General features: G+C 33.9%; 1 pseudogene; it reads right to left on the bottom strand.

The window, feature by feature from the left end:
- Window positions 1-230: 230 nt before the first annotated feature.
- LOC145159489 (cytosolic sulfotransferase 5 pseudogene) lies at window positions 231-1,562 on the bottom strand (annotated as a pseudogene).
- Between the last annotated feature and the right edge of the window lie 9,961 nt (window positions 1,563-11,523).

Below are 11,523 nucleotides of genomic sequence, written 5' to 3'. Positions count from 1 at the left end.
GGTGATTTCTTGGTAGAGACGGAGGTGCTTGCAGGTGGTGATGGCGAATAATGGTGGGACTCGTTTATTTGTGTGTGTGTTTAAGAAGACAAAGTTAAAGAACCCAGATGAAGATTTATTTAGAGAGAGAGATGTGTGTGTCTGTGTGTAAGAGAGAGTGAACTTGATGGTGGTGGGTTTTTTTTTATTTTGAACAAAAATAGATAATAAAAAAATGAAAAAACAAAGTATAAGGGCATAATGGTCTTTTTAAGTAGATAGGGACCAAAAACAATAGAAATATCCAATTTTGAACTAATGGTGCACCAACATTTCGTTTTGGACCAAAACTACAAAATTTTGACAATCACATGGACCATTTTTGCAATTTTGTCTTCTTTGAAAAACATAGACCGAAATGAAACAGATAGGTCATCACGCAACAAGGATATACCCTGAGTGAGTAATTAACTTGTTTACTGATCAAGTGGTTGCGTCAAGGATCAACCCAGAACCTTTAAACTTCTCATTCGTAATTTCAACGATGCGTTGCTTCATCTCCACGCTCAGATAGTTTTTCCAATCTCCGATTTCGCCTTTCCTAAAAAAAAGCCGATTCTCCACCTCGAACACCTAACCGAATTTCACCACACCTTTCTTGTTCACCTCCAGATTGCTCAAATTTTCGAAGCTACAAAGCTCCACAATTTTCTCCACCACCCCCTTCTCCAGTTCCTCCGCCGTGAATGGCTTCCCCATGAACGCCGCCAACTTCCTCAGCGCCACCTCCGGCTGCTTCATCATTTCCTCGTACTTCAAGAACAGAATCTTGTCCGGAGATTCCAGGCTCGCCCTCCAGTATGACAGAACATGTTCTCAAAATGGTCCGAAGTCCGAAATCCCTTGACAGAAAAGCTCAAACGCTTCATCCAACGAGAAGGGAGGCAGATCTTTCGATCTTTGATTGCTCATGAAATGCCATTTTGAAATCAAAACGTCTTTTGGGTCCCTACAGATGTAGACGAACTTGCAGGAAGTAATGCACGGTGGCAAGAGGGTGCGAGGGTAGTGAGTTGCGAACATTCGGGGAGCAGGCAAGTGGGTGAAATCGGTAGGGGGGTAGCTTTCGATGTCGAGGTAAGGGAAGGCACCCTGTGGGCCATGGTGGTGTAAAGGGTGGTCGGAGAGGGTGTAGCGGTGGCGGTTAATGGTAGCGAACATGAGGGCTTTGAGCCAGGTGGTTCCGGTCTTCATGAAGGAGGCTAAAAAGATGTCGGTGGGTTGAGATTTGAAGTAGATGTGAAGAAGCAAGTGGTTTTTGATGTAGTAGGGGTGAAACCAGAAGCCATTGTAGTTGTAGAGGTGTTTCTCCATCCATCCATTGCCTTTGGGTACTGTTTCTATCAGGTGTTTGTGCTCCTCGCAGATTTTATTGTAGTCTGCGTCTTCTTTTGATTCTGGTTTTGTGATAGGAGGCGGAGAAGTCGACATGATGAAGAAATCGTAGGACAATCGTAGACAGAGTGTCTCAGGGACAAAACTTCTCTTCTTATCCGCCGTTAGCAATTCTGAATAAAATTTTAAAGTAAATTACATAAATGGCCCCTACGGTTGTACAATAGTTACACTTTTTTTCTAACTTTTATAAGTTTGGATTTTATTGTTAAAACATGAAAAAATAAATAATGAAGAGCATGAAAATGCTTATAAACTGAAACCCTTGAAAAACATGATGAAGAGCATGGAAATATTTGGGTATTGACAGGAAAATATGAAAAAATAAATAATGAATAACAAACGAATGGACCATTTTTGTAATTTTCTCACTATCAAACCGATTATATAATAATAGAAATAAAGTATTGTATATTCTCGGATAGATGAGATCATGTGACTAGGCTGTGCCACACCAGTCACCAGTCGGCATTCACAATAATATAATTTAAATTGATTTTTTAGTTGTGTCATACATTAGTTTTTGCAATTGATTTTTATATCAGCCATTCAACATTTTTACAAAAAGTTTTCTAATTCATCAAGTATTATATATATTTTTAATTATTTAAGATCTAAAATTATTTTATATATATATATATATATATATATATATATATATATTTAAAATTTATAATAATTATTGTAAATATATTTATAAATCGTATAAATATTTATTGAGATATAATTTATAAACAATAGAATACTACTAAATCATACATAAGTATATTTCAAAATAAATTTTAATAAAATAGTTTTTTTTTTAAAAGCCGGCCATCTTAGTTGTAGTCTTGCTAAATACTTCTAAGGCTAATAGTGACATCAATCAAATAGACCTATTTAAAGTCCACGCTCTAAAAATAATAATAATTAATATAATAAAATATATGAACATGATTAGTGATTTTTAATTATATATATTTTTTAAAATAATAACATAATATACAAGAACATGATTGGTGATATATAATTATAATATTTTTAAATAATAATAATAATAATAATTAAAATGACCACATTTCATTTTTGTATAAATAAAATTAAGGTTTTGTATAGAAAAATTTTATTATTTTAGGAAATTTTTTGATGAAGTCCTAAAAAAAATTTAAACAGAAAAATCCCGTTTATTAAATATTTTTCTCAAATTAACAAAAAAGTCTTTATTTATTATAATAGAAAATTACAAATTATCGTGTAAAATTAAATAATTGAGACTTTTCTGTTTAAAAGAAAAATATGACTTTATCAAAAAAAAAAAATTCAAAATAATGAAAATTTTATACATAAAAGCCTATAAAATTAACTATCCTTTTGTAAACTAAATGATCTTAGATTTTGATAAAAAAAAATTGAACTTTTATTTTAAATTTTAACCAAAAGTTAATTCAAGTTTTTTTAATAAAATTTATATTTTAGTACGTTTTGACCTCAGACAATGTATTGCATTTTTATGGGAAAAAGATTGATCAACATTTAAAACATTTAGTATTTATTGTCTAAACCGCCAAAAATAATGGTTAATTTATAAAATGAAGATGACACTTTATCAACCAAAATTTGATTCTTTGGACATGAAATCGAGGAAAGAAAATACTTTCCTATTAAGGCTAGTGGGTGCGGTGTCACACTTGCTGTAACGACCGGTTTCAGAAAAGATGAAGGATATTAAAGGTATAATATATGTATGTATATATATGTTTGTATAATCGTGTATTTATGTATGTATTGATTTTACCTAAGTTATGAAGTAAATTATTGGTGATAAAACAATGTATATTTCAAGTATTTAGACAATAAGGATAGAGTAGTATAGGTGGTTCAAGATTTAAGGAATGAATGAAAGAAATATACAAAAATTTGAGGCTCACGACGTGAGCATAATGTGTCACGACGTGAGTATGCAAAAACGGGATCGAAGTTATGCAAATGAACAGTGACAACATCATACTTTGATTCCTCACGACGTGAGCATCCAATTCTCACGAAGTGAGAAAGTAGATTGTTAAATATTATTAGTGACGAATCTTATTTTTGTCATGCGAGGAAAGTGTCACGAAAAGTAGCTCACGACATGAGAATAATAGGCTCACGATGTAAGCACGAGCCAGAGGCTTAAATTCATTCTGATTAAGAACAGAACATTACGGATAAAACACCCCAAAACACTAACCCTAAGGTGCGATTTACACACACATAAACTCCCCAAGTGCTATTTCGAAATGATCGAAGGGTTTGAACTTCAATTTGTTGGATTAAGGTAATGCTTATACGTTTTGTTAGGTGCATTTTGTGCACCTTTTGCATACATTTTAGTCCCATTTCATGCATCTATTTAGCATAATTGTTCTTCTTTTTTCTTTCATTTCATCATATTCATGTTAGTCTCTAGAACAACCTTGTTTGCACACTTTCATGTCTTTTTCAGGTAAACCGGAGCTTGGAATGCTCTTTGGGAGGTGCCGGGAAGCATTGGTGAAGATTTCGGGATGATCGGGCGAAGAACGAAAAAGTTGGAAAAATCAAGTTTGGATTCGGAGTCAGAGGGGTACACGGGCCGTGTTGGATTTACATTGTAAAATCAACACGGGCCGTGTTGACCAAAATGGGAGCTGTTGACCATGCTGAACACGGGCCGTGTTGGCTGCTGAACACGGGCCGTGTCAGTTTAGCCTATTTTAACACGGGCCGTGTTCGACCCAAAAACCAACTTTTGGCAGTTTTTCCTATCTTGCATATTACGGGCTGAGGGCCATTTTGACACACACAAAACATTGTTGGATTAATGTCTAAGTCCATAACTATATTTGGTATGTACTTGACCCGACCCGGCATGGTCCATTTGAGTTGCACTTCACCGGCACAATTTATATGGATAGTCTTTTGAGAATAGTATATTTATGATTTATATTAATATATTATAAGTTCTAATATATTAATATGGAATCATATTATTTAATTAGTATTGATCAAAAATTAATTTAGAATTAATTAAGTGATCAAAAAGAACTAATTAAATATGGACTCTTATATATATGGAATGGGCCAAGTTCATTTAGGTTGGGCTAAGCTTTCATGGATGGTCCATGGAGCTTTTAACCCATGGATCCTATGTAAATGAAAGGTCATGGGTATTAGGGTTTCATGGATGTAACCCTAATCCTCCATAATATATAAAGGGGTCATTGGCTCATAAAATTGGCACAAGTGTGTGAAAATAAGAGTGGGTCGATTTTAGTGTGCATACATATTCTCTCAAGTTCTTCCAAGGTGTTTTGGTGATTTGTGATTCCATTTGAGGCTTCCACACTATTGGGGCTAAGCTCTTAAAGCTTGAAGACATCAAGCTACATCAAAAGGTATGTCATCTAACTAGAACTTTGTAGTATAGGTGCTTCATAATATGCTAGTTAGGATGAAACCTTGGAATAGTTAATATTTGCATGTATAATAGAGAAAACATAGATCCAAGGTTTATAGGGTTGCATGTACACCATAGGAGTGTTAGAATGCTCAAAACCCAACAGTGGTATCAGAGCCATGGGTTGTTTTCTGTTATATTGATGCAAATGTTTTATTTTCAAGTTGGAAAAAAAAGGAAAAAAAAACATGACGTTTGTCAAATTTTAAGATAATTACTTGTTTTGTGAAAAACGAATTATTTGTAAAATTTGAATCATTTGTTATATGAGTTGAATTAGGTCAAATTTAGTAAAAGATAAAATGATATGATTATTTTATTAGTTTTAAAAGTTTGATCTAAATGTTTTAAGGAGTTGCATATTTTGTCATAAAATTTTGGAGCTCAAAAGTTTTTTTTAAAGTTGTGATCTTAAGGGTTTTTGAAACTTCCATAAGTTATGGATATGAAAGTTTTTTTTTTAAAAAAAAAATTTGATTCAAAGTTTTTATGGAGTTACAAAATTTGGTGTTAATGTTTTAAAGAATTCCATAACTTGTTCTTAAGTTATGGAACATGGAAAATTTCATCATAAAACACCATTAATTCCATAAGTTATGGAATCCAAAGGTTTTCAAGAATTACAAAACTTGCCCTCAAGTTTTGGGATTTGAGAAAAGTTTTTTATGAAAAAAAAGAATTGAATTCTAAAACTCTTGGGTTCATAACTTAAACAATTAATTAAATGGTTTTAATTTTGAGTTTAATAATTGGAATTATGATGTTTTGTTGAATAGTTCAAATTAATTCTTATGGACTTTATTAATAGTTAATTAAAGCGTTTAATTAAAAGAGTATTATTAATCCATAAATATATGGTTTGAGTTTAATTAATAGATTAAACCACAAAGTATTTTAAATGTCTAAAATACACCCTTATACTATTATAATATTAAAAGTTTAATATATTATATGTATAAGAGCAAGTCGTCTTACCATTAGTAGGCCTCATTCACGAAGCTGGTCTATAAGGGGGTATAAGGTTACTGCCTATAAAATGGCAGTTTAATGGGTGTCCACTCTCACTCACCGCTTCCTTGACCGGTGGAGGGTCGTTAGCCGAACAGGTAGGACAAGGACTATAATTCTCCCTTCATTATAAGTATAATGATAAATACTAAGTAACTAAACACTTATAAATTCCCAATCTTAGTTACTTAGGAAAATGTGAATAAGGTGCTAATCCATGAAATTACACTTTGCACTTTGTTTAAGCTGTTAGTGGAGCGTGTGTGGTTAACCGGCACACTAGCTTAATTTAACAAGGTAGGCAAAGGGTAACTTAATGTTTATCATAGTATCGATGGAGCGTGTGTGGTTAACCGGCACATCGATTGAGGGGTAAATATTAAGGGTACCAAGTATATTTGCATGGTTATTCACACCTTGTTTTGTGATCCTCGGCATCCCAGTCACAAAACCTGAAGGGCACACTCGAGATTGAAACATGCCTTTGAAAAGTTCAATGAATCTCAAAAGAATCTAGGAGTTTCAAAACCAATTAAAACCTAATAATACATTTCGTTTATCTTGGTGGAAATTGGTGAATCGTCATTCACCTACCTTCAAATATTTTATAGCTTGGATTACGGCATCACTCTTCCAAGTTATAAAATAGTTTGCTGGGTCCTAGCCTTAATATTTCATATTGGGTGTTATATTAAGGACTTTAGATCAACTATCTTGAATATCTCCCAAAAAGATGTCTGGTTCAGACATCTATGATCCTCCCAAATCTCTTGGAACTTCACTTCCTCCACCTCCTCCAATTATTCTCCCTAACCCACAAGTTCAAGGTCACTCAAGCCCTAATGGCAAGCAAGGTTTATGTGTGATCACATCTTAGAGATGAAGTCACATATTGACAAGCCGAGAGAGTTGGGTTTCAAAGTCTTGAGAAAGTTGGATGTTCAATCACTTTCTAAGTCACATAGTGAGTTCTTTTGGGACTACTATGATACAGACTATGACATGAACCTTAATGATCATATCTATTTGCTTGGTGCTGCTGAATCAGCAATGATTTGGAACGATAGTGAAGCAAATTTGATTAGAAGATCAACTTCCCAAAAACTTTATGGACAGTGACAATGGTGACACTGGAAATCCAGAAAAAGCATTCTCTTCCCAATGGAAAGGGGTTGGCCATAGTCAACCCGGTTGACCAAATGGTAAAGAGAAAGGCTAAGTACGAGATAGTCCCATTACCAAAGGGTCCATATGTTTATTTTTCCAAAGGAAGGGGCGTTGATTGCAAAGCTGCCAAATTTAACTAAGGGTGTTAAAGTCAATAAGTTTGACTCTACATCAGGTAGAGCCCATTATCTAACTCTGTTAAGTTCTATTCTGAGATCCTCATTACATGATGTGACTGGGTCACATGTTGATGTTTTAAGAATCAAAGAATAGAGAGAAATATTAAAGGAAGTATATGCTAATTCTGATCGCGAAGGTGGATTTCGATCGCATCAGAATTTTGAGCAGTTGCTTAAGAAGTTATGATATATTGCCAAGGAATAGATAACAACAATTTTCCATGTGGATTGTAAGGATAAGTTTTTCCGCAAAGTTTTAAAATAAAAGAAAATTGTTTAATTTTATTTATTTGAAGTATCATTACAATGACATTTGTGGAAAATTGTTGCTTATATGATTCCACTGACAGCAATATTGGAAAATGGATTTGATTCTTTCATTTGTGGTAGTGTCTAAATTTACCAAATCAGGAAAGTTCCTCATCACCCAAGTTTCAATTGGACCGAAACTTGGAATCATGCAAGTTGAATAGTATGATGAATGAGAACTTTCAAGCATTGGAAAATCAAGACTAATTACTTGTTCACATGGATGTGTGAGTCAAGTGAAGGACTAAAGGGATCGAGTACACATTCTTGTGCACTGGTCATGTCCACCACAAAGCTCGTTAAGACTATTTGATTTACTAAAGTTTAGTAAATATGGTTATACTTACAAGTTTAAGTATAATTCTGAAACATTGGAAAAGTCTCAATGTATGGCAGAACGAATGGGAAGAATCAAATTAGGCAGAAAGATAAAAGTTTCTCAAATATGAAAAGATGGGAGAGTACTTTAGTATCATGTTTGTGATCATCTTAATGATTTAGAAATCATATCACAATTAGTCCTCTAAAGGTCATCTTAGTGCATTCTTATGACTAAGAAGAGGAGTCATGAATTGTTGAAATGGTTAGATCAGGAAGATGAGTCATACTTCGTTCCAAAACAATTCTTAGAGTCATACTCCAAGATTGTAACTTGAGTGACATATCTTAAAGAAAGGTTTAAAACACTTGTCAAATGTAAGAGTAAAAGTGTCCTACTCTTGTACATTTGAAATTGGTAAGTTGTGATGTTTTGGATAAAACAAAGACCAACTAAGGCCAATTGTGTGAAGTGTTTGTCTTGATAAAGAATCCGCACTATCTCTTGAATATTTGGCAAGATAGTCTTATATGTCAAGAGGATAGTGGGAGTCTTAAAGATCCTAAAAAGAATTTCAAGAACTAATCAAGAATAAAACCTGAGGTTCTTCATTAGCACACGACTTGAGGTTTATAACCTATCGTGTTGACATATTCTGTGCCCATTCCAGTTAAAGTTGGCTTTGCATAGGAGTTCTGAAAGTTCTCAATTGGTTGCATAACAACTTGGATGCAATGGCAGGCCCTGTACTGCCAGGTGGCAAGAAGTTAAGATTGCATAAGTTCAGTCCATATGAGTTTGGATTTGTCATTATCCTTGTCTTGTGATTATGGTTTTAACGATTCACATGGATAAGAACACATACACCATAAAATCTAAGGGTCATAAGGTTTCTCTCCGATTCATGAAAATGATGGTGAGGAAACACTTCCACCAAGTAGATTTGAAGCACATGGCAAAAGGTCTAAACAATTGAGACTATGTTTACGGCATCCCTTTTCATAGTTCTGAAATTGTTTAGACACACATGCATGCTATCTAAGGAAAGGTGTATGGTTTTGATAAAGTTTTATCAAAGCATCTCATATCAGAAATCTGAACTTTGGTAAGAAAGTCAATAAAGTATTGATTTCTAGAAGTCCAGCTGATTTCTGAGTACATGTCAAAGCTAGTGGGAGCATAAGTGTTATGCTAATAATCATCATGTTAGTGGGAGCATGATAATTATTGTTAGTGTTGCAAGTTAGCAATGTTAATTATAGAAACCAAAAGTTTCAATTCGTGAGGCTGCAGGGATTGAAAAAGTTGTTTTGCTATAATTAAGGGAGAGGATATACTTCATTTCAGTTCTAAAGGCTTAGATTGAGACCTTAATCATCTTTAGTCAAGAATATATATATGAATTTCATGTTGGATTGGTTCAACTTAAGGAAATTCTATCTATTGCGTTCTCAAAATTCGATTATGATTACGGCATCCCTCTTCATAGTCAAATTTTGAAAACATGGCAAATAAAAATATTGTAGCAAAAGACTGGTCTAGAATCATGTCTTTATGTGAGACATCATGAATCGTGTACCATTTGCTTTGGGTACAGGATCGATTGCATGTGCTATAATATTTGTCATTTTTAAATTTTTCCAAATGCCCAGAGGCATTAAGAAGGGAAAAGGTCTAGAATTGGATATGACTAAAATGATTAAGCAATTGTCGAGGGCAATCTGAGGTTTACCAAAGATTGGTTGCTCATGGACAGTTGGAAGTATAGTGCTAATTTTGGAAGGACCATATTGACATATTCTGAAAAGAGGCATCTCTTATTCAGAAGTGATAGTCAAAATGAGAATATGGAGTTATCTCCATAGGTGGAAGTTATATGTGTAAGATTAGAAAACTTAATGCAAGAAGCATGTCCAAAGCAATGTACTTTGAATATGAGACTTAGTTTCCATGGAGTTGATCTCCATTGGAATACCTTATAGTGACTGTTAACAAGTCTTTGTGACTTTGTACATATTCATTACAGGAGGGTCAGTGCATATAAGTTTAAAATCTAAACAGATTTCGATAAATGATAGGAATTTCAAATTCTCACATTTTTCGATAAGAATTTGGGAGTGTGAAATTAGAATCATTGAAATTATGTTCAATTGGTTTATTTCATAAAGTAAGGATCATAGACAAACATAGAGTGCATACTTGGTGTATGGCAAAGCTATTGTTTAAGAAAAACATAGTGTACATGCTTGGAGCATGGGACAACTAGTGTTTTTAATTCAAGTATAAAGTTGATAAAACCGAAACAATGAATAATGAGTAATCAGTATGGTGATAAATAAAAGTGTTTATTTATATTCATAGGGTTTGATACCATATTTGATTCATTTATTCTTGTGTTTCACTTTGCATGTTTTGACTTCCAGAATAACTAAGTTGCTCTTCCTGAATGATTAAGTTATTCAAACCATCCACAGTCGGTCATATGTTGGAAGTAGATATGAATCAAGACTGTCATGGGTTGGTTTGTAGAGGTCCAAGTTGGTGGACAAAGTGGTGCTACAACACTCATGAGTGCTCATAAGTTCTGAGTATTGGATTCAACCCGCGCTCATTTGAATCACTTCATGGATTTTATCACGAGTGATCATGAGACGATAATATCTTATATTCTTCAAACCTGGAGATATGAGTTGTTACTATGAGTTGGTTATACATTGATTGCACGAAAACGCATTTGGTAACTCGATGTTATAAAACGTGCCTTTGTGTATGATTCAACAAGTAGTAGAACAAGCCATATGAGTCGAAGTTTATCCATTCCTTTTACCTTCGGGATAAAAGCGATATCTGTGGGCCCCTCGATGATTTAGCGATGACACATGTGAGTGCTTGGCCAAGCCAGGACTGATTTGATTTGTTCAATCAGTCAGTCATCATAAATCGAAAATCAGGAAACAACAAATGGACAGAGAGAATGATTATAATCCATGTCTCAGTCCATATGATATCTAGAATGGAGGAATATATGATCCCTTATCTAATGGACAAGTCATTGACAAGGTCAGAGTTCGACAGCGGCTTTAAGAGCTACGATTGCCAGTTAGGTTTTGAAGTCATACTCAATAATAGTTTTAGACTTATCCAAGTGGGAGACTGTTGGATTAATGTCTAAGTCCATAACTATATTTGGTATGTACTTGACCCGACCCGACATGGTCCATTTGGGTTGCACTTCACCGGCACAATTTATATGGATAGTCTTTTGAGAATAGTATATTTATGATTTATATTAATATATTATAAGTTCTAATATATTAATATGGAATCATATTATTTAATTAGTATTGATCAAGAATTAATTTAGAATTAATTAAGTGATCAAAAAGAACTAATTAAATATGGACTCTTGTATATATGGAATGGGCCAAGTTCATTTAGGTTGGGCTAAACTTTCATGGATGGTCCATGGAGCTTTTAACCCAGGGATCCTATGTAAATGAAAGGTCATGGGTATTAGGGTTTACATGGATGTAACCCTAATCCTCCATAATATATAAAGGGGTCCTTGGCTCACAAAATTGGCACAAATGTGTGAAAATAAGAGTGGGTCGATTTTAGTGTGCATACATATTCTCTCAAGTTCTTCCAAG

This window comes from Lactuca virosa, chromosome 1 (assembly GCF_052849685.1).
Source record: "Lactuca virosa cultivar CGN04683 chromosome 1, Lactuca_virosa_CGN04683_v6, whole genome shotgun sequence".
Taxonomy (NCBI): Eukaryota; Viridiplantae; Streptophyta; class Magnoliopsida; order Asterales; family Asteraceae; genus Lactuca; species Lactuca virosa.
This window is presented reverse-complemented; position numbering and strand designations above follow the sequence as displayed.